Here is a 23,805-nt window from a genome sequence, read left to right as displayed (position 1 = left end):
TGAGAATGACAAGAGCCTCGTGAGGTACTGGCTTTTGAGAACTCAAGTTCATCAAAATCCTCGTGAGGTAGAGCCGCACACAGGACACATCGGAGGTGCTGCGCAGGCTGTCTCAGCATTGCTTGCTTCTGGTGCCCTCTCCTCCCTCTCGAGAGAGACAGACAGGCAGCCGCTGTCCAGTCAGTCCTTACTCTCGTGAGGTACGGGTCACTGGTGGCACACCCGGAGCCCGCAAGACACGGGTCCCTCATACCCAGCTCTCATGAGGTACAACTCCCAGGAGGCATAGCCCCGCTGAGATGCGCCACGAGGCACAGCTCAGAAACAAGCGGAAACAGTTCAGCCCCTTCTCTGCATTGGGCCTTCCTTGCACGTGAGCGCAGCTCGGACGGGACGCTCCGCTGGAGGAAACCGGTACTAAATTATTCTTATTTATATTACATCGTGATTCTATCTGATATATCCGGGGTGGGGGTGGGGTGGGGTATTCGCGTTTCTCTGCGAAGTGGGTAGAGGATTGATAGCACTGGGAATGGCCCCAGTGCGTGTTAATTACCTGCGCCCTATTTTTCTGTATAATTACATATTTAATTCACATGGCTGCGACCCAGACACACGGGTCCCGTTTTCCAAGACCTCCCGTACACCCACCCACCCTTTGTTGTTTATTCTCGGCTGTCTGACGAGTATCAGTTTTGCCGTAGCAGGGAGTCTGGAGCGGGAAGAGAGTTGACACAATGAATCGTGCGGACTGGGGGTGCACCATGTGGTGCGGGGAGGGGAGTATGAGACAGTGGAGGGGCACTTTGGAAGGCCGAAATGGTAAAGGACGCCTAAGCCAGCCGAGCCGGCACAGTGAGGAGAGGCTGTGGGGTGAGGGACAGGGTCAGTGGGCTGGCCTGGGGCACAAGAACGCCCGGCTCATATACACCTTCGGGTCAGAACTCCATAGGCCCGAACTAGGTTGGAGGAGGGGTGCATTGAGGCCCAAAGTTGGGAAGTCCTTTACCGAACACCCTCCCTTTGGGGGAGGAGCCACGCATGCGCAGTCGCAATTTCCATGACCGCCGAGCGTTGGGGGATGGGCTGCTGCAATCGTTACCCTGCCCAATCCTTTAAAAGAGCAGCCAATCGGGTGGGGGTGGGGTGAGGTAATTTTATGAGTAAAACCGGATGCAGTAACGTGCTTTTAAAAAAAACCTAACTATAACAGTTGAGGGTGGAGGGCAGAGTTAGTGAAAGGAACACGAGCACGAAGGGCTATATTTAGATCGAAGTGATTTTCATGGTTGGTTCACAAGAGTATGAGTGTGCACACGGCCTCCTCACGCAAGGCCCTGATATCCAAAACCCTGGGAACGAAGGCCGCGGGAACATGTTTGCATAAACCAGAGGACTTCACAACAAGCTTTGAGATTTGCATCTTGAGTATAGCTACACCAGTACCTAGATTTATGGAGCCGTTCTTCCTGGTTCCAAAGAACATTTACAAAGTAAAAGTCTTATTTGCAATGTTTACGATTCTCACAGTACCTATTTCTCCCCAATTGCAAGTCTGTTTATTTATCCCAGTATCACCACTAGCTTTACTCATTCCATTATAACGTTGGCATAGCTCTTAAGCGGTTAAGATTAGGCGCTAATGACTAGTATAATCCATCTTCGTTCTGTTCTTCGAAATCTAGAATTTGTGGTTTTATTTTTTCCCTATGTTGCTTTTTTTTCTTTGAAGTCATTAATTCTCAACACCAAATGAAGATTAAAACAACCATTAGAAATGCAATAGGTCTTGGATTTATTTAAGTTAGAGGAAATGGCATTGTAAATGGCAATGTCTTTTTGACATGTGTTATGGAGTGTATGTATGTAGTGTGTAATGGAATTATGTGGTTTGGATTGGAATTGTAGCAATGGTAGCATGCTGAGCTTTAGATGATTATGTTTAAAAGTAAAGTTTGCAATACTGCTTTTGGTACAATAGTTAATTGTGGATTCGTTAACAATTGATGTGTGTGGTGTGGTGATGGCTGTCGGTGTGCACAGACTGGTGGTGGTGGTGTGTGCCAGGTGAAAGCGTGCACTGACGGCTGGTGCAGTGATGTGGTAGTGCCCCCGAGTGATGTGGCAGTGTCCCTGAGTGATGTGGCAGTGTCCCTTAGTGAAGTGGCGGTGTCCCTGAGTGATGAGGCGGTGTCCCAGAGTGATGAGGTGGTGTCCCAGAGTGATGAGGTGGTGTCCCTGAGTGATGTGGTGGTGTCCCTGAGTGATGTTGCAGTATCCCTGAGTGATATGGCGGTGTCATTGAGTGAAGTGGTGGTGTCCTATAGTGATGTGGTATCCCTGAGAGATGTGGTGGTGCCTTAGAGTGATGTGTGGGGGTGTCCCTGAGTGGTGCGATGGTGTCCCTGAGTGATGTGGTGGTGTTCCAGAGTGTTGTGGTGGTGTCCCCGAGTGATGTGGTGGTGTCTTGGAGTGATGTGGTGGTGTTCCTACAGTAATGTGTGATTGATGTGGTGTTGTCCATGAGTAATGTGACGGTGTCCCTGAGTGATGTGGCGGTGTCCCTGAGTGACGTTGAATGTAGTTACAGGCTGTATCGTTCCTACGTGTATTATCTATATCCTTCTCACTGATTAGTTGGGTGCTTTATTTGTTTTCACACACATATAACAGTAGCAACTATTGTAAGAGCAGTGGCCCTGATGAAAGCCAAGGGACGTTTTGCCCGGTAGGCAGAAACATGTTGGCCCTATTCGCGACAGTCATTTGTTCCATACTGTCGTTTGCACCCAACTAATCAGTCGTTTGCGCTGTTCCTGTTTTCTAATTAGGGGATGTGCCTCGTTTCTAATAAAAAGTTGTTTAGACACATCACCCTATTTTATATTCACCACTTTTTCTGTATGTTGTGTCCCTATCACTTTTCACCAACCACCAACCATCATAAACTGGCCAACAATTGGAGGTTCATTTCACTGTGGACCGCACCCAGTATTCACGATCTACTGTGTGGCGTGGGGTCTAGATGATCTAGGGACCCGCCAGGCCACGGTGTGGACGGCCAAATGATAGGACGGATCACTTGGTTTGTTTGATGGTTATCCACAAAGTTTCTGTACTGGATTTGGTTGACCAGTCTGTGATCGTTTTTCTAGACACTATTTTTCTAGAGATTACTTTTCTTGTCTCCCACACTTGTTTCACTCGTTCTCCTTTGTTTGACCGTCAGAATTTAGTATATGGTGACTGTAGCACCAACTGACATAGTGGAAGATTTGTCAGTATGGCCAGTACAATGTATGGCTCATAGACCTCCTGGTTTCTTGTTCGTAATGTTGTAATTGCCCTAAGTGATGTGGGGGTGCCCCTGAGTGATGTGCTGATTTCCGTGAGTGGTATGAGGGTTTCCCTGAGTCATATGGCGGTGTCCCTGGGTCATGTGGTGGTGCCCCTGAGTGATGCCGTGGTGCCCCTGAGTGATGTGGCTGTGCCTCTGAGTGATGTGGCGGTGCCCCTGAGTGATGTGGCTGTGCATCTGAGTGATGTGGCTGTGCCTCTGAGTGATGCGGTGGTGCCCCTGAGTGATGCGGTGGTGCCCCTGAGTGATGTGGTGGTGCCCCTGAGTGATGTGGTGGTGCCCCTGAGTGATGTGGCTGTGCCTCTGAGTGATGTGGTGGTGCCCATGAGTGATGTGGTGGTGTCCCCGAGTGATGTGGTAGTGTCCCTGAGGGATGTGGCGGTGTCCCTGAGTGATGTGGCGGTGTCCCTGAGTGATGTGGCGGTGTGCTGTGTCTCTCACTCTGCTGACACTCTCACTCTGCTGTCACTCTCACTCTGCTGACACTCTCACTCTGCTGACACTCTCACTCTGCTGACACTTGCACTCTGCTGACACTCGCACTCTGCTGTGTCTCTCACTCTGCTGTCACTCGCACTCTGCTGTCACTCGCACCAGTGTGTGGCGTGCAGCAGTGTGTGGCGTGCAGCAGTGTGTGGCATGCAGCACTGTGAGGCAGTGTGTGGCGTGCAGCAGTGTGTGGCGTGCAGCAGTGTGTGGCGTGCAGCAGTGTGTGGCGTGCAGCCGTGTGTGGCGTGCAGCGGTGTGCGGCATGCAGCAGTGTGCCGCGTGCAGCAGTGTGAGGCGTGCAGCAGTGTGTGGCTGGCAGGAGTGTGTGTCGTGCAGCAGTGTGTGGCGTGCAGCAGTGTGTGGCGTGCAGCAGTGTGAGGCGTGCAGCAGTGTGAGGCGTGCAGCAGTGTGTGGCATGCAGCGGTGTGTGGCGTGCATTGGTGTGTGGCGTGCATCGGTGTGTGGTGTGCGGCGTGCAGCGGCATGCAGCAGTGTGCAGCAGTGTGTGGCGTGCAGCAGTGTGTGGCGTGCAGCAGTGTGTGGCGTGCAGCAGTGTGAGGCGTGCAGCAGTGGATGGCGTGCAGCAGTGGGTGGCGTGCAGCAGTGTGAGTAATACAGCAGTGTGTGGCGTGCAGCAGTGTGAGGCATGCAGCAGTGTGCAGCAGTATGTAGTGTGCAGCAGTGTGTGGCATGCAGCAGTGTGTGGCGTGCAGCAGTGTGTGGCGTGCAGCAGTGTGTGGCGTGCAGCAGTGTGTGGCGTGCAGCATTTTGAGACGTGCAGCAGTGCGAGTCATGCAGCAGTGTGTGGCGTGCAGCAGTGTGTAGCTTGCAGCAGTGTGTGGCGTCCAGCAGTGTGAGGCGTGCAGCAGTGTGTGGCGTGCAGCAGTGTGATGCATGCAGCAGTGTGATGCATGCAGCAGTGTGAGGCGTGCAGCAGGGTGTGGCGAGCAGCAGGGTGTGGCGTGCAGCAGTGTGAGGCGTGCAGCAGTGTGTGGCGGGCAGCAGTGTGTGGCGTGCAGCAGTGTGTGGTGTGCAGCAGTGTGTGGCGTGCAGCAGTGTGTGGCGTGCAGCAGTGTGAGGCGTGCAGCAGTGTGAGGCGTGCAGCAGTGTGAGGCGTGCAGCAGTGTGAGGCGTGCAGCAGTGTGGCGTGCAGCAGTGTGTGGCGTGCAGCAGTGTGCAGCAGTGTGTGTCGTGCAGCAGTGTGTGGCGTGCAGCAGTGTGTGGTGTGCAGCAGTGTGTGGCGTGCAGCAGCGCGTTTACTCGGGGTGGGGCTGTTTGTAAATGTGGCAGGGGAGTGGCTGGTTCCTCAGTTTGGGTGTCTGTAGTTCCTCATCCAGGGATGCCTTGCCTTCTGTGTTTGTTTCGTCGGGACGAGGGTGTCTGTACCTGGTGTCTGTATTTCCTCTGGCGGGATGCCTGCAGCTGCTGGTGAAGGGAGGTCTGTGTTTCCCTGGGGCGGGGTGCGTGGGTTTACTTGCGGCGCAGGTGTCTGAAGATCGTGAGTGTGATTGGTCCCTCGGCAGCATCCACATGCAGAGCGGCCTTTAATGTGTTTTATCTGGAGGGTGTGTCTGTATTTCCTGGGGGTGGTCTGTATCGTGCTGCTTGTGGTTCCTCGGAATGGGTGTGCCTGATGTTGATTTCCTCGAGACAGATGTGTCTGCCACGGGGGTGTCTGTGGTTCCTAGGGTAGGATGTCTGTAGCTGCTCACGTAAGGATGCCTGTGTTTACTTTGGATGGAGTGTCTTCAGTTCTTTAGAGTGCTTGGTTCATCAGCAGGACCCCCATGTGGAGGAGCCTTTATTGCAATGTGTATGGGGATGTCTATAGTGGGGGTGTGGGGTGGGATGCCTGCAGATACTCAAGAATCGATGCCCGTGCTTTGCAGTGATGTGGGTGTCTGTAGTTCTTTGGATGGAGTAATTGTGTTCTCCCCAGGTCCCTCGTGCCGGGGGGCATTTATTGCCTCAGAATGGAGAGGTCTGTGGAGGTGGCATATGGTTCCTCGGACGGGATGTCTGTGCCTCCTTGTGCAGGGACGCCTGTATTTCCCTGTTGTGATACCTGTAGCTTCTCGTGGGTGGGTGTCTGCATTTCCCCATGACGGGGGCGTCCTCCTTTCTTTGAAAGGAGGGATTGTCTCCTTGGTGGGGTGTCTGTGGTTCCGTGTGCAGGGAAGTCTGTATTTCCTCTAGATGGACAGTAAGTAACGGAGGCGCCTGTAGTTTATTGGGTGTGGTGTCTGGCGTTATTAAAGTGAGAAGTCCGTAGTTCCTCGGGCAGGGGTGTCTTTTTTTCTCGTGATGCGCATGTCTATAGCGGGGAGGTCTGTGGTTTCTCGCGGAGGGATATCTGTATTTCCTCCGATGGAATGCCCGCAGTGGCACATGAAGTTGTGTCTACTTCCGCTGGTTGGATTGTCTGTGGCTCCTGGGGTCTGATGTCTTTGGTAACTCGTGTAGGGTGGTATTTCCTCGGGTGGGATTACCGTAGCTTCTTATAAAGGGATGCATGTATTTACCTTGTAGCGGGGGTGTCTGCATTTATTTGGAAGGGGTGAGTGGCTCCTCTGGCGGGGTGTCTGTAGTTGCTCCTGCTGGGGTGCATTCATTTTCTCCAGATGGGGATGTCTGTAACAAGTGTTTGCTGTCCCTTGGGGGGATGCCCGTCGCTGCTAATTAAGGGATGTCTGTGGTCCCTCGTGACGGGGGTGTCTGTAGTTCTTTAGATGGAGTAATAGGTTCCTCGGGCTGGGCAGCCTGTATTGTCACAGACGAGGAGGTCTGGGATGCCTATGGTTCCTCATGCAGAGATGTCTGTATTTCCTCGTGATGTAGATGTCTGTCATGTGTAGGTGTCTGTGGCTACTCGGGTGGTATGCCCGTAGCTGCTCGTGAACAGATCGTTTCCTCCTGTCTGAAGTTTCGGTATTTCCCTGGGGGTGCGGATGGGTGATATGTTAATCGGTTGGGAAGTCTGTAGCTCCTCATGCTGTGATGTCTGTTTTCTGCTGGGCGAAGAAGTTTGCAGGAGGATGTCTCTGGATCCTCAAGCGGAAATGCCTGTATATCCTCAGCGTGGGGTGTCTGTGGTTCCTTGAGTTGCGATGCGTTAATTTCTCATACAGTGATGCCTGTTTTTCTTACTGATCGATGTCTGTAGCAGGGGCCTCTGTGGTTCTCTGATGGGATGGCTGCGATTCCGCATTAAGAGATGCCTGAAGGTATTTCCTCTGTATCGGGTGGTTTGTGGTTCCTCTGGGGGATGTCCGTAGTTCCACATGCAGAGATGTTTGCATTTCTCTCTAACGGGGGGGGGGTTCTGTGGTCCCTCTACAGGGAGACCTGCAAATCCTCATGCAGGGATGTCTGTTTGTCCCTGGGGTGAAAGTGACAGTGGTTCCTCATATGCGATGTCTGTAGTCCGTCTGACGGGATATTTGCCATTCCCCACGAAGGGCCGTTTGACTATATTTCCTCCGTATCGGATGTGTCTGTAAGCCACTTGGAGCCCGCAGGCCGCAGTCAGCTGTGAGGGCCCCCGGGTTGCATCCCAGAAGAGGGTCTGCACAAATACAAACAAGCGGCACTTCAACGGATCTCGAAAGCGATCCAATTGTAAACAAGCAGCACTGAAAGCGATCGCTTTCGAGATCGCTATTGTTAATAAAAAAAAAACGCCAGCGAGTGGTGCACGCGCGCGCGCCACTGCCATCATACATCTTCAATTATCTCCGCCGTGACGGCCGAGATAATTAAAGATATATGGCCTTCTGGTGCGTGTAATAGACACCAATAGGCCATAGGCGGAGCTACGCGACCGCCTATGGCCTATTGCGTGTTCTGTTTCTAAAGCACACGCACGCGAAGGCCAATAGGAATGCACCTAGGAAATAACACGCACGAGTTGCGTGGAATGCCTAGGTACATTTCGAAAAGCCCTGAGAAAAGGACTCTGGGCTACGCCCACTGCTGACGCAGTGTAGACTAGGCCCGAGCCCTAAAAACTTCATGACTAGTGAAGTCTGATATTTGCAACTTGAAATGTGCTTGTTCTATGTTGGACTCAGTCTTTGAATTTTAAAGATTCAAGTATTTATTTATTTATTTAGTGCGTTTTTATATAGCGCTGACTTTACCCGAAGGTGTGATAGCGCCTCACAATAAGAACAGTAGCGTTACATAAGGAGAAAATTACAAGTGGGCATGTTACAAAAGCAAATGTTACGTTACATGAGGCAAAGGTGACAATTGTGCATGTATCAAAAGCAAACAAAATACAAGAAGAGGTAGCAAACGATACGTTACAAGAGGAAAAAGTGACGTGTGCAGATTACATAAGCGTACAAAATACAAGTAGAGGTATAAAACTGCTATGAATGGCAGACACTCAAAACACAATAACACATTGGGAAGGCACTTCTATAGGCATGGAGTACAGAATTTCCTATAGTGGAAGAACTTCCTTCAAGGAATAGAGAGGGTGGGAATTAGATTTGGAAGTGTCTTTGAAGGAGGAGAACTTTGAGGTCAGCTTTGAAGGACCGGGAAGAGATGGTGGTCCGGAGCTGGGGCGGAAGTGAGTTCCAGATTCTCACCGCACAATAATTTAGCCCAACACTGCACAGAGGAAAAGCACTACAAAAAAGCTACCTTGGATGCAAATCATCGCTCAACGAGACGCAATTACGATCGACCACATACTCCCCGTGGACTGGTCGGACCACCACATGATCTTATTTCATATCAACCAACAAATTCTCTCTCAACCAGCTATGCAAGACCCCACCAAATGGACCAGAAACCTCTCCCAGATTCCCATGGTAGTCCTTGAAGAAAGGATAAGCTCACTCCTTCCCTGCACCAACGACCACCTCTCCACAATCGAACTCACCGCGCTTTACGACTCAAATTTGGTGGCTATGATTGTCCAACTAGCTCCTCTAAAGCTGAAAAAAAGTCATGCCATTCCGTCCAGGTCTTGGTTCAACATTGACATCAATTCCGAAAGGAGAAAATCAAGAGCCAAAGAAAGAAGCTGGAGGAATAACCCTACTCCCACCCTCAGCGAACAACTCCAAATAGCTCCTAGGAAGTACAACAATCACATCAAAATAAGAAATCCACTTTTTTTCCGCTCTGCACTGGACAGCGCAAAAAATAGACCCAAAGAGCTCTATAGCATCATCCGGCAACAAACCTCCAAGCCCGTGACCTCCTCAATACAGGCGTCCAAAGAACTCTGTGCCAACTTCGCCAACTTCTTTAATAACAAGATTACTAAGACCGAACTCTCCCTGGACACCATCAATAGTCGCCCCACAAAGAGCAACACGTCCAGGGCATAAGATATTGCTCCTTGTCCCTCTTCGAAATCTTGGCTAAGCTTCCGCCTCATCCAGCAATCTGAGATAATCACGCTGATCTCCACCTCCAAACCCTCCTCTCATGTCCTAGACCCCATTCCTCCCCTACTGACCAAAAAGCTGAAGCGCTCCCTAGCACCGCTTTGGTGCACAATCCTAAATAGCTCCATAAAAAATGGAGTTGTTCCAGACTGCCTTAAATTGGGACAAGTCACACCCTTGCTGAAAACACCCGGTCTTGACATATCGGATTTGAATAACTTTAGACCTGTATCTAACCTTCCCATTCTGTCCAAAATCCTAGAAAGATGCGTACTCCAACAACTAACCCGACACCTGGACAACTTCAACCTCCTCGACTTCCATCAATCTGGCTTCAGAAAAGGCTGTAGCACAGAAACCGTGATCATCGATGACATCCACAAATCACTAGACTCTGACCAATGCTGCCTCCTAATTCTCCTAGACCCATTGGCAGCATTCGATACGGTAGACCACAAATTCCTCATTAGGGCGCTCCAAGAAAGAGCCGGTCTTGCCGAGGTGGTCCTTCAATGTTTTTTTTCCTTCCTTCACAATCGCACTAAAAAAATAAAAATCTAAAACTTTGCTTCCGCCCTCCACCCAGTCAACAAGGGAGTCCCTCAAGGCTCAGTGCTCTCCCCGCATCTCTTTAACATCTACATGGAACCTCTCACCAAACTACTCAAAACAAACAACATCCGCTTCCATCTTTATGCTGACGATACTCAGATATATTTGGAAACCACCTCCTTCAGAGACATTCAAAGAGTCAATGACGTACTGAGAGATGTTCAACACTGGCTGTCATTTAATCACCTTAAACTAAACCCAGACAAAACTGAGATACTCCTCATCTCGAACAAAGAGGAGAACCCCCAAATTGCTGAATGGCTAAAGGCCATTGATGCGCTCAACCGGAATCTCACAAAGCAGACTCTGTCAAATCACTAGGTATCACGCTAGACGCGAAACTGAACATGACCAGACACATCAAGAATTCGTCCAAGAGCGCTTTCCTTAACCTCAAACTACTGAACAGAATAAAACCTTTCATTCCCCCCAGTGATATTAAACAGGCCACTCAAACACTGGTGCTGTCAAGACTGGACTATGGGAACGCAGTCCTCTCAGGAATAGCAAAATCATATCTGGCTCCCATCAAAACAACTCTGAATTCGGATGCCAGAATGGTCACTGGAATCAAGAAATTCAACCACATTTCTCCTGCACTCAGACAACTTAAGTGGCTCCCAGTCGAAATGCGGATTAGCTTCAGAGTAGCCTGCCTCACTCATAAAGCCCTACATACCGGTAAACCCGAATATTTGGCGGCCAAACTCAAAAAAGCCAGTCGGGTTAGGAACCTCAGAAGCTCAAACTCCCTCCTACTCATCCCGCCAAAAACTCGAAAACAAAAAACTGCGGCACGATCCTTCGCCGGAAGCGCCCCTAAAGTCTGGAATTCTATTCCCCCTCACATCAGAACCATTCCCTCTTTTGTAAAATTCAAAAGCCAACTCAAAATCCTGTTCCTCAACCCCTCCCTAGGGAGTCAATAGGATCAATCGGAGCGAGGAAACAGACACCTCGCATTGCTCCAACTCCATGCCCTCAAGGCTACAAAGCAGATCTCCCAACCAGCGTCCTGCAATTTTAATGTGTCTTTCTTTTCTTTTGTTTGTTGTGAATCTCTGCAGTGTATCTGCTGTAAAGCGCTCCGACACCCTCGGGTCAGGCCAGCGCTATATAAAACTTCTTAAATAAAAAATAAAATAAATAAATAAATAAATAGAGTGGTGGGAGGAGTTTTAACTAGCACCTGAATAGGCAGTGTCTCCGCTGCACAATGCTGTCTCCACCTCCTGTATTGAAGCTCTTCTTGGTTTGGACTGGCCTCAGAGACCCTTGCCACAAAGAGAACAAAGAGTAAATGTGGTATAAATATTGGGGCCCTGACCCCCATTTCTAACACCGAGATGGGGTGCAAGTCGTATACACCAACCACCTTCTTCCTGGTCAGCGATTTTACCTTCTGACTCAAGTCTTTTAAGCCCCAAACAACCACAGGAGTACACTTCCAAGAACTTTGGGGTTGACACTTAGAGACAGGATGTCAAGGAGAGGCCAATAGTAAGGTCCAGTCGAAGTCTAGTTACCAATGGTCAGTTTGGTACTGGGAGGAAAAGGCCTTTTGAAGCTCGTTGTCGCCCTTTACCCACATAAGAGGTAAGCCAACTGAACCTTAGTGTCCACTTCTTGGTTCTGGGTACAGGAGTAAGCAGGTTCAGTCCTCCTGGTCTCATTTCAGGCCACGTATAACAGGTACAATCCTCTCTTCTGATCTCCTGTGAGTCAAGACGTTTTCTGAGGAAGGCTGGGTGACGGTCCAACTTTGTAGGGTTCCCCATCCTATATGTAGAGAACATCCTATGACACTCCCAATTCCTCTATTACAAATGGAGTAAAGCTTACCAGGCCTTGAGCTACATACTATTGTAGTAGCCTCTGTTTCCTTTACTGCAAATAGGCCAAAATGCAATGCATTAGGGCAAATCCAAGATAGCAAAATCTTCGGCCAAGTTAAACTTGGGCTCTGAGGGCTGGGGTGTGTATGGGGAGTGTACACTATAGTAATCCTAGTGTTCTCCCACATCTAACACTAAAATTCAGTTTGAAGTAGGCACTATACCCACAACAAACCCAGAGACTGACTTCTGGTAGGACAAAAGCAGGGATCTTCAGCAACCAGACAGGAGATCCACAAGAATTGTTTTGGCATCCTGTTCTCTCCCTTTCAGGTGGCGGACCTAAGAAGCAGGGTTTGATTTTGTAGTGTCAAAAAGGATGCCTATAGACCCACCCTGCATAATCTGTGGAGTTCAGAGGAGTTATGTCTGCCCATTCAGGTCAGCCTCTTGGCTTGGCTGGGAGGCATTTTACACCTGTTCACACTTATTCAAGTTTGAGCACAAAGCTAGCAGGGGCTTAGGCTGAATAGCACCTGACTGTTCAAACAGGTAACCTTCTAAAAGTTACATTTCCTTATTATTTAATAAAAATCGAGCTTCATCATTCAATTGGAGTTTTTATTTACTTTTGAAAATAGTGTTTTAAATATTTTCTAGCTATTTCCATATAGTATTATTATTTAAATGTGTATGCTGGTTATCTGCATAGGTCAGCTAGGCCTGCCATAGTGAAAATAGTGCCTTGTTACTGTAGGGACATGGAATCATTCATTGTTCACATGTCCCACTTTTAAATACCATGCACCCTACCTTGTTGGCTACAAGGCTCACATAGAAGTGACTTACTAATATTTAAAAAGGAAGTTTACCCTATCAAAAAGGGTTATTTTAACAGGTCGATCTGCAGATTTAAATCACAGTAGTGAGCCTACAGTAGTTAGCCTGAAACCATGTTTTCATTATCACGCTAGTAGATAGCACAATCTGTGCTACATTCCACAGATGATATTTAATATCCTGGGCCTGGGTGTACTTTTAACACCATATAATAGGAACCTTCAGGTAAGTTAATAATATCAATTGGGAGCAGGCCAATTTAACGATGTTTAAAGGAGGAGCACAGGCACTTCACAGCCGGTTAGCAAGGGGAAGTTGCACAGAGTTCTAAGGCCAGCAAACAAGGTTGGAAGTTTGACGTAGGAGGCAGGGCTTGCGAACCACGTGGCCGGAGCAGGACTGGAGCTTCGGAGTAAGTCAGACAAAAGTCCAAAAGGGGTAAGCTGTGGGGGTGCGACGCAGACCGCCTTCAGAAAAGGACCTGCAACGGATACTCTACTCACTACCACAGGCACACTGCGACTCCGGAAAAGGGCGGGGAAGAGTGGGGGAGCGCTCTAGGTAGCCGCGGGCACCAGATGCTCACAGAAGCGGGCGGCTTTAGACCGGTGCTGCTTGTGTCTGCTGCACTACCGTCATCCTGCATCCACACTGAGCAATCCGCAAAGCCTGACAAGACTTACAAGTCTGCACCTGCACCCCGGTAATCGGTGGCAGGTCTGGATCCCAGGGCTAGCTGCTACTGCATTCCTGGAGAAGGGAGAGAGCCGTGCAGCTGTGCAGAGACTCCCGCACAGCTGGGAGACTAAATACCCCACCAGCCCCAGCAATTGTCGCTTGCCTTCACACGCTCTTAAGCATGATACAATCCTGCAGTGTGGGACGTGTTCACTCCCGATATAGCCGGGAAGAGGCTGGGCTGGGCCACCCCCCTAACATTCACTGATCGACAAAGTCCACAAACAAGACAAATGAGGAAGAAAAAGGACAAGCGACCAGGCACCGAGGGGGAAATCATGAATACCTTTGATTCCTTCCCTAGTTAGGGCAGCACATTTCATGACTTAATAGACTGAAGTTACTGAACATAGAATTTCTCTCAAGGAAGTAAGAAATGGCCAGCCATTGAATGATGTTCAGCCTATACCTGGTTATACTAGGTAAGAAGGGCCGCAGGATCACTTTCAAATTTGACTGACATTCACGTTGTGCCACCTGTTTGCATGCCTAACATTTCAAGGGAGCTCGCACCCAAAAGAAAAGGGGGGCGTCTATCCAAATTTCTGTACCCAAAGCTAAAAAGCTTCCACGCAGAATATGGATGCTATTTTTCATAGATTAGAATGTTTTCTTGGGGGGGCGGAGCCGGGCCGGCGACCAAGATGGCCGCACTGGGTCCCGGCTCCGCCGACCTTCTTCCCTCCTCGCTCGATCTGCTCGCGTGTCCTGTGCGCAGACGGAGCCTCTGCGCGTCGGAAGTGCCGCGGAGCTGAGGCATCTGACTCCGATGAAAATCTGCGCTCCATGGCCGGAGCTGTGCGCCTTCGCGGGATGCGGCCCGCCCGCTGCCTGCAGCCGGGACCTCGCGCTGTACTACACCCGGCCGCCAGTTGATTAATAGCGGCCACACAGGCCGGTGGGACGCCGGTCTCCCGTCTTGGTGACCAATCTACTCCTCGCCGCAGCTGGTGCCCGTAATTGACGTGATGCTCTCTCCCCCGGTGCGGTTTGCTTCTTCCCCCCCCCCACCCCCTCGGCTTCCTTCATCGGTGGTCGGACGATGAGACCTGCTCTTTGTTTCCCTGGAGGTACGCTGTTGGCAGTTTACATTGCATTGCTATTGATTCTCCGGCTCTCTGTTACCGGTGGAGTCATGATGTTGCTGCATTACTCCTTGGGCCGGGGGGGCCTGTCTGCGCAGACCAATGTGTGGGGAGAGAGGCGTCTTGTGTTTATTTATCAACGGGGCACCGATGCACCTAGACCTACTGTCTGGCGGGGGCCGGCGGTCCCGAAATTCGTCTGCACTACGCCGAGGGAGTGCTCCCTAGAACATGGCGTCTCGATGGGTTCTGCCTGGTCATGGTGGCGGCCGGGTGTGTTGGATACCGGGAGATGGCGACTCTATGCCCCCTGGGGATCAGAAGACTACGTTCTGGAACTGGCGTGAGGATGTTTTGATTACCATTGGATCGATGATTAACTGTGAGCCGACATCAGCTTTGCCCGTCACTCCTTGTGGGATGAAGGTTGCAGCTCCCTGCGGAGGGGCCGCGGCCGACCGTGGATGCGACTTATTACCTTGTGTGCTCCAGTATGTACTTTCTAGCCCGGCCCAACTCTACGTGCCTGGTGTAACCTGTACTGTTGTTCTTGCGGGCCCGTGGGAATCGAGTGCGCTCGGGGCGCCATTTTTGCTGCTTGGGGAGATCTATACTCTCCTGTGGGATCTGAACTGCCGAACGATTAACACTATCCTGATGTAACTGGGTGCTCCTGCTGTTGTGACTCTACTCTCTAAACACTTTGGTCGTTACATTCCGTTATCCTGTTTCAATGGGTGCTCCTGATCTTAGGGGCCCGAGCTTCCTTGTGCTTCTTTTTAGGGCTCGCCTGCTGATGCGCTTCAGCGCATAGCTGGCGAAGCTCTATAGGGGCTTATCCAGTGTTTATCCACTGGCGATTCCACTGGCGATTCCTTCAAGTGCATGTGCTTTTTAGGTCATTGCGCTTGCGCAAGCCCTAAAAAGCGCGTGCACAATGCCACCAGCCGCCTGCCTGCCTGCCTCGCATTACCACATCAAAGGCAGCCCTCCGAGCGCATTTCTCACCCCCTAATTATTCACGGCCGGCTGGCACGCACATCAAAGGCTGCTGCTGCCATGACTCGCATTTCTCCTCCCTCCTCCCCTATCACTGCCCAGGCCGGCCGTACTTTCTCTTTACAAGGGCGCCCATTCCTGAATCACTTGAAATCTCTCCACATTATTTGCATTTTGTTAATTAAAAAAATTAACTTCAACACAGCGTTGCACATTTTTCTCGACTTCGGAAGGATGAGTCCCAATCTCATTTGTACAAAGTGTTGTAATGGGATTATTGGAGAGTTAGAGAAACGTGCTCACAAGTTACATTTTTATGCAAATCATCTGAGTAAATAAACAATAGCATGGTGCCGTTTGCGTCCTTGACTTGATCTGGTTTTTATTTTTATTTTGCTATTATTCTCACAAAGGCTAAGAAGGTCTGCCTACTTTAGTATTAAGTGCTATACGTCGCATAAGCAACAGCTAACCATTCACTCACCCACGCAACGCCACTCACCCATGCAACGCCACTCACCCACGCAACGCCACTCACCCACGCAACGCCACTCACCCACGCAACGCCACTCACCCACGCAACACCACTCACACACGCAACGCCACTCACACACGCAACGCCACTCACACACGCAACGCCACTCACACACGCAACGCCACACACGCAACGCCACGCCACACACACACGCAACGCCACACACACATGCAACGCCACACACACATGCAACGCCACTCACACATGCAACGCCACTCACACATGCAACGCCACTCACACATGCAACGCCACTCAACCACGCAACGCCACTCACACACGCAACGCCACTCAACCACGCAACGCCACTCACCCACGCAACGCCACTCAGCCACGCAACGCCACTCAGCCACGCAACGCCACTCAGCCACGCAACGCCACTCACACACGCAACGCCACTCACACACGCAACGCCACTCACACACGCAACGCCACTCACACACGCAACGCCACACACACACGCAACGCCACACACACACGCAATGCCACACACACACGCAACGCCACACACACATGCAACGCCACTCACACATGCAACGCCACTCACACATGCAACGCCACTCACACATGCAACGCCACTCACACATGCAACGCCACTCACACACGCAACGCCACTCAACCACGCAACGCCACTCACCCACGCAACGCCACTCACCCACGCAACGCCACTCACCCACGCAACGCCACTCACCCACGCAACGCCACTCACCCACGCAACGCCACTCACCCACGCAACGCCACTCAGCCACGCAACGCCACACACACACGCAACGCCACACACACGCAACGCCACACACACACGCAACGCCACACACACACGCAACGCCACACACACATGCAACGCCACTCACACATGCAACGCCACTCACACATGCAACGCCACTCACACACGCAACGCCACTCACACACGCAACGCCACACACACACGCAACGCCACACACACACGCAACGCCACACACCCACGCAACGCCACTCACCCACGCAACGCCACTCACCCACGCAACGCCACTCACCCACGCAACGCCACTCAGCCACGCAACGCCACTCAGCCACGCAACGCCGCTCAGCCACGCAACGCCGCTCAGCCACGCAACGCCGCTCATCCACGCAACGCCGCTCACCCACGCAACGCCGCTCACCCACGCAACGCCACTCAGCCACGCAACGCCACTCAGCCACGCAACGCCACTCACCCACGCAACGCCACTCACCCACGCAACGCCACTCACCCACGCAACGCCACTCAGCCACGCAACGCCACACACACACGCAACGCCACACACACACGCAACGCCACACACACACGCAACGCCACACACACACGCAACGCCACACACACATGCAACGCCACTCACACATGCAACGCCACTCACACATGCAACGCCACTCACACACGCAACGCCACTCACACACGCAACGCCACTCACACACGCAACGCCACTCACCCACGCAACGCCACTCACCCACGCAACGCCACTCACCCACGCAACGCCACTCACCCACGCAACGCCACTCACCCACGCAACGCCACTCACCCACGCAACGCCACTCACCCACGCAACGCCACACACACACGCAACGCCACACACACACGCAACGCCACACACACACGCAACGCCACACACACACGCAACGCCACTCACCCACGCAACGCCACTCACCCACGCAACGCCACTCACCCACGCAACGCCACTCACCCACGCAACGCCACTCACCCACGCAACGCCACTCACCCACGCAACGCCACTCACCCACGCAACGCCACACACACACGCAACGCCACACACACACGCAACGCCACACACACACGCAACGCCACACACACACGCAACGCCACACACACACGCAACGCCACTCACCCACGCAACGCCACTCACCCACGCAACGCCACTCACCCACGCAACGCCACTCACCCACGCAACGCCACTCACCCACGCAACGCCACTCAGCCATGCAACGCCACTCAGCCACGCAACGCCGCTCAGCCACGCAACGCCGCTCATCCACGCAACGCCGCTCACCCACGCAACGCCGCTCACCCACGCAACGCCACTCACCCACGCAACGCCACTCACCCACGCAACGCCACTCACCCACGCAACGCCACTCATCCACGCAACGCCACTCATCCACGCAACGCCACTCATCCATATGCAAAACGAAAAATGTCAAACTCTTCTATTGCGAGACCTATTGCATTTTCAATGCTTGTTTGAGACTGCCTCGCGGGTGGGCGAGTTCGATGGGGTGGGCCGGGGTGGGAGTTGGTAATATTGCGCAGAGGCTGTTAATTGATTTTGTATTGTTTTTCGTACTTTAGGTGAGCGCCGGGTGGGGGGGGTCGAGGGTTGGCCTGGGGCCCTCCTTTGTCTTCTTTGACACTATTTTCTTTCCTTCCTTAAGGACTTTTCTTTTTGGGGTTTTAGTTCTTACGGGCGACAGGCACGCTGTTAGGGGGGGTAGGCCGTAGCCATCTACAGTGGTGCAGGGTGGGGGATGGGTTCTTTTTCTTCTTGTCCTTTTATTATTTCTATGGCCCTTCCTTTTCTTCTATTTCCTTTCTTCTTCGGGATCTGGGTAGTATGTCTCTTTAATTCGTTGCCAGTCTGTTCAGTTGGGAGGGATGCTCCTATGGGGCTTCTGGGCATTAGTTAGGGATGTTTTACCGGTGCTGCGCGTTTTGTTTTTTTTGGTTATCCTGTTTCTGATGTACCGGAGCCGACGTCTCCTTCACAGTGATCCTGTCAGTGTATACCCTGCTCTATTGTAACTCCCTATTTTGTGATTGGTTTATTCTACGTAACCGGATCCTGTTCTTCTTTACACCTTTAAAAAGAAACCTTCCTTGCTCCTGCCATATCTGTGTTCTGCTCAGGGTGAATGTTCTTTTACTTTGTTCCGGTGACTGCGGGTGGAGAACTGTTGTTTTTATGGTATGTTTTCTTTGTCTGGACCTGACTGTACTAGCGGCCGGCCACGCAGGTTGTAGGCCCGTATTTTTACCTGAGTAATGCGAAAATAAAGGTTTTCAAAAAAAAAAAAAAAAATAGAATGTTTTCTTGTGTTGCAAATACAGCTCCTCTTGCACAGATTGGACTTTATAGGTCAACGCCTTTTACAAATATGTAAGAATAGCCGGCCCAGAATGACCCAACAGTGGACGAACTCCAACAGGCAATACACTCACTACAATCAGGGAAGGCAATAGGACCCAATGGAATACCAGTGGAATGGTATAAAATGATGTCCGAACCACTTAGTACGCCACTGCTAGCAATGTATATGGAGAGCCTTGACAAGGCGGAATTGCCCCGGGATCAACGCTCTGCAACGATAGTGGCCATACCGAAACCAGGTAAGCCGCCAACTGAATGTTCCTCATAACGGCCGATCTCACTACTTAATGTAGAGGCCAAAATCCTGGCCAAGCTGCTTGCCAATCGTCTGGTGCAGCATCTACAAACACTGATTCATCCAGATCAGTCAGGCTTCATGCCTCACAGGAGTACAGCACTGAATCTCAGGCGGGTTCATGGGGTGTTGGCACGAGCTCATCTCCTCTCCGAAAAGGCAGTAATTCTCTCCCTGGATGCCAAAATGGCTTTTGACCTGGTAGAGTGGGAGTATTTATTTGCGGTATTAACACGCATGGGCTTTGGACCCAAATACGTAGCTTGGCTACGACTACTCTACACGGGGCTGGAGGCACAAGTGGTGGCCAACGGTCACATCTCACGAACATTCCCGCTGCGCCGGGGGACGAGGCAGGGATGCCCTCTATCACCCTTGCTTTTTGCCCTGGTACTGGAGCCATTGGCGATCCTGATTAGACAAACACCATTATTTAAGGGAATCAAGTGGGAGGAGGGATGGGAAGACAAAATATCTTTATATGCAGATGACATCCTGATTTACATGGTCGAGCCTGAAAGTGGAATCCCAGCGCTATTAGATCTCTGTAATAACCACGGGAGGGCATCGGGTTATACCCTGAACTGGTCCAAGTCAGTGATTTACATACTGAAAGGGCCGGAGCCGGTGCTACAGCTAGAATGCCCGCTCGCTATGGCGCACAACTCCTTTAAGTACCTGGGCATAGTTATCACAAATACTGCCACGGACTTCTTTGATAACAACCTAAAGCCGCCTCTGGAACGCCTCCGGGCGGACGTTAAACACTGGGCGACCTTGCGGCTGACACTCCTCGGCCGCGCGGCTCTATATAAAATGATGGCGCTCCCCAGATTTCTATATGTATTAGAAAACACCCCGTACCCAGTCGCCCCGAGATACTTCAAACAAGTCGCAGCACTAATATCTAACCTACTATGGAATAATGGCCCGGCACGTATAGCATACGATAAACTGACGAAAAGCTGGTATGAGGGAGGCATAGCATTGCCAAATATACAGCTATACTACTGGGCAGCTCACCTTAAAATAATAAACCATTGGTTACATACGTCAAGAGATGATCCTGCCTATAAAGCAGACTGGTCACAGTTGGGGGCAGACAGCATGCTCTCGGTGCTATACAACAAATCACAGGTTAAACGGTTTGTAGGGCCGACACAGCATACAGCGGCCATATGGCACTTGGCACAAGCACGACTAGGTTGGAAGGGGAAAATAACCAAGCTGACCCCACTATGGGACACACAAACCCTGGGAAATCTGAGGTCCAGTAAGGGGTTTGCGCAGTGGGACCGCATTGGTATATCTACAGTCGGTGACTTGTGGGACGGGGGCGCGGTGATCACGTTTCCACGGCTCCAACAACAATATGGGCTAGGCCCGACAGAAACATATCGGTATGTACAAATAAGACACGCACTACTTCAGGCGATTCCGGTGGGCACCGACATTCCAGAGTCCTTGCCGCTGGAAGATAGGCTATTAACAGATTATATGCAGGAACGCGCAACATCCCTCACATATAAAAAACTGATTAATAACATAGCAGACCCTACAATAAAAGTGAGAGAAAAATGGGTGGGAGACATAGGCGAGGTTACTGACTCGGAATGGAATGAGGCGCTAGCTTCCCCGAGAGAGGTGGGCATCTCAGCTAAGTTTAGGCTGATTCAACTTAAAATCCTACATCGCATTTATTATACGAGAACCATGTTGTATAAAATCCACAAAGTACCGCATCCCTTTTGTCTTCGCGGGTGCGGGGAAGAGGGGACACTGTTCCATACAATTTGGGATTGCACGAAAATACAGGAGTTTTGGAGACGGGTTATGCGCACTATCTCACAGACACTGAAGATCTCGGTTCTGCCGGACCCTCGAAAATGTCTATTAAACATCTGGGACCCCAATGATTTGAATAGATATGAGATAATATGGGCCACCCTGGCCATGACGGTTGCGAAACGAGACATAGCGCAAAAATGGGGCGCACCTGAGGTGCCCACAAAGAACATGTGGAACAGAAACATGGACACGCTGATGGTTACAGAAAGAGAGGTGTATGTGCTCAGGGCTTGCCCCCGTAAATGGAACAAGGTTTGGACTATATGGAATCTATATAGGGGGGAAATATGCGAGCCCTTACCAGAAGATGAAGATATGGACTCTGAGGGGGAGGAAGACGATGAATAGTAAATCAAGGGGGTGGGGTGGTACATTGCGGAAACGGATGTTGAGTCATACAAGTGAAGGTTGCTTAGGCTGCACGAGGCGATGCAGGAGGCGTAACTAAAGTGATATTATGGGCGTGGTGGGAATGCTTAACTGTGAAGACTGTCTTTAAGTTTAGAACCTTAAGTTAAAATGTTCTATATAAAATATAAAACAAAAGACCTTAGGAATGTGTTTCAGGAATAGAAATATACTTGCAAGGATTACAGAACTACATTATACGGATTGACTATGGCTCGTAACATGTGCATAGGACCTGTGCAGACTGTATCCAACAGTAATAAGATTGTGAGACTATACTGATATGAACCTTTTCAATAACATGTAAGTGTATATGTATGTCAAATCTTGAATAAAGGTCTTTAAAAAAAAAAAAAAAAAAAGAATAGCCGGCCCACTAAGAGCATAACTGATAAAAAATGCCCCAGTACCTTGAATCCTTCATCCAGCTCTTTTACCCCATGAACTGGTCTCAGTGATTTAGACAGGTACGGTGAGAGAACTAAGGGTCTACATCACAATAATCCCCATAGGAACTCAGAGAATATTCCACAAAAGAACAAAACCATGGGATGTTCACAACTGATCGGATCTGTGGAAGGGATGCCTTTGTTCTGCTGACAGATCACCCTGATCCAGGACAAGATCTTACTTCCACTGTGAACAAATATTGTGTTCCATCAAACTTCTCCTGCCCCCGGCCCGGAGAGAAAGCTACAACCCCAATGAGTACAGATGAACAAGATTAACCGCATCGCTGCGGCGGCTTTTCAGGCTGTGCGCGGCGGTTTTTAAAAAAAACGCGGTTCATGACGAGCTCAGCTCGTCATGAGCGCACGGCAGGTTACGCTCATGACGAGCTGAGCTCGTCATCAGCCTGGAAGGGGTTAAGGAGGAAACGGAGGGAGACTCTATAGGCCCCAGACACTATATTTGCTATCGGAAGCTTGACCATATGTTTTTGTGCTGGTAAATGTTGCAGAGCTGAGGCAAAGTCAGGTTGAAACAACAGAACAAATTATGGCAAAGGTGTTACACTGGCTCACTAAGTTCACACGAGCAGTCCCGCAGCTACAAAGGCACATCCTAATGTCAAGAAGAGTTCCATGGGTGGTCTCTGCTCCAAAGAACACAATGGAGGATTGCATTGTGGTGAATCTAGATAGCCCTGCTTTAGTAGGGTACATGTTAAACCAACTTCCATTTGCACTATTGTTAAGTTCTCAGATTTTTGCCCTACCTCTAAACCATTTTTACAAACCCTATTCTGCCATGAGGATAGAGGGGGCTAATCCATATTCATGAGTCATCCTTACTGGAAAAGAAATGCACAGATGATGAATGGTGAGATCCCCCTTAGTAATAGATATGCTCCACTGGCGAGCTTGGAGGATTGTTATCTACTGATCTCAAAGTCTACATCTGTGGTGGGCGCTGGAGAGCCTAAGGTTGGCCCCATGAAGGAAAGTGAGATAGGAGGAAAACGGTGGATACCATAAGGTTAGCTACCTGGAACATGGGCTTTAAGAAAAAAAGATAACTCAGATTGGCTGAGGGAGGTAAATAGTTACGAATACTGTGTCTTCAGGAGACATTGGAGGTGGGCTCGGTCTTCCTGATGGCTACTGTTCCTATCATAATCCAGCTATACCAGCTAGATCAGGTCGAGCAAGAGGTGGCATGCTGACTCTTTTAGCTGATACTATTAATGTCAACATTGGGAAGTTCCTAGATACCTCCCCTTAGTTTCATGTTTTGACATTTGAGTGGAATATTGACTCTGATATAATCCTAATAAATGTTTATAATAACTGTTTTCATTGGGATATGTCACTAGTGGTCGACACCTTGGAACAGGTGATTTGGAAAATCATTACTCAACATCACAAAACCCTGGGCGTTATCTGGGTGGGGGACTTTAACGTCAAAAGATTTGGAGACCGGTCTGTGGGATAACAGACAGTGCAGGGGATAATATGGCCCACTCCAAACATGATACTTACGGAAAGGCCTTGAGTAGGCTTTTGGTGATGTCGAATTTGATGATAATACATACTATAAACCCTCTTACTGGTGCCCTGGAGGCAACATTCCAGAGTTTTGACAAGGGGTCCACGTTAGATTATATAATTGTCACAACCACCCTTAGTGGGAAAGTGACAAACATGCAGACTAAATTCCTGGGGTTTCGTGATCATGCACCTCTTGATTGTGATTTAAAATGGGAAGGTAGACGGAAGACTTACCCAGACATAGTTCCAAA

The 23,805-nt window shown here is 50.3% G+C and overlaps 1 protein-coding gene across 1 annotated transcript in view; it reads left to right on the top strand.

The window, feature by feature from the left end:
* Nucleotides 1–308: 308 nt before the first annotated feature.
* NSD1 (nuclear receptor binding SET domain protein 1) overlaps nucleotides 309–23,805 on the top strand; it is a 1,209,044-nt gene continuing 1,185,547 nt past the window's right edge. Inside the window, exon 1 of the mRNA XM_078652779.1 lies at nucleotides 309–414. The gene's annotated coding sequence lies outside the window, so the exon portion shown is untranslated. The remainder of the gene's footprint in view (nucleotides 415–23,805) is intronic.

The sequence above is a fragment of the Lissotriton helveticus genome, chromosome 7 (assembly GCF_964261635.1).
Source record: "Lissotriton helveticus chromosome 7, aLisHel1.1, whole genome shotgun sequence".
Lineage (NCBI taxonomy): Eukaryota > Metazoa > Chordata > Amphibia > Caudata > Salamandridae > Lissotriton > Lissotriton helveticus.
Note: the sequence above shows the minus strand (reverse complement) of the source record. Positions and strands in the feature narration are given on the sequence as shown.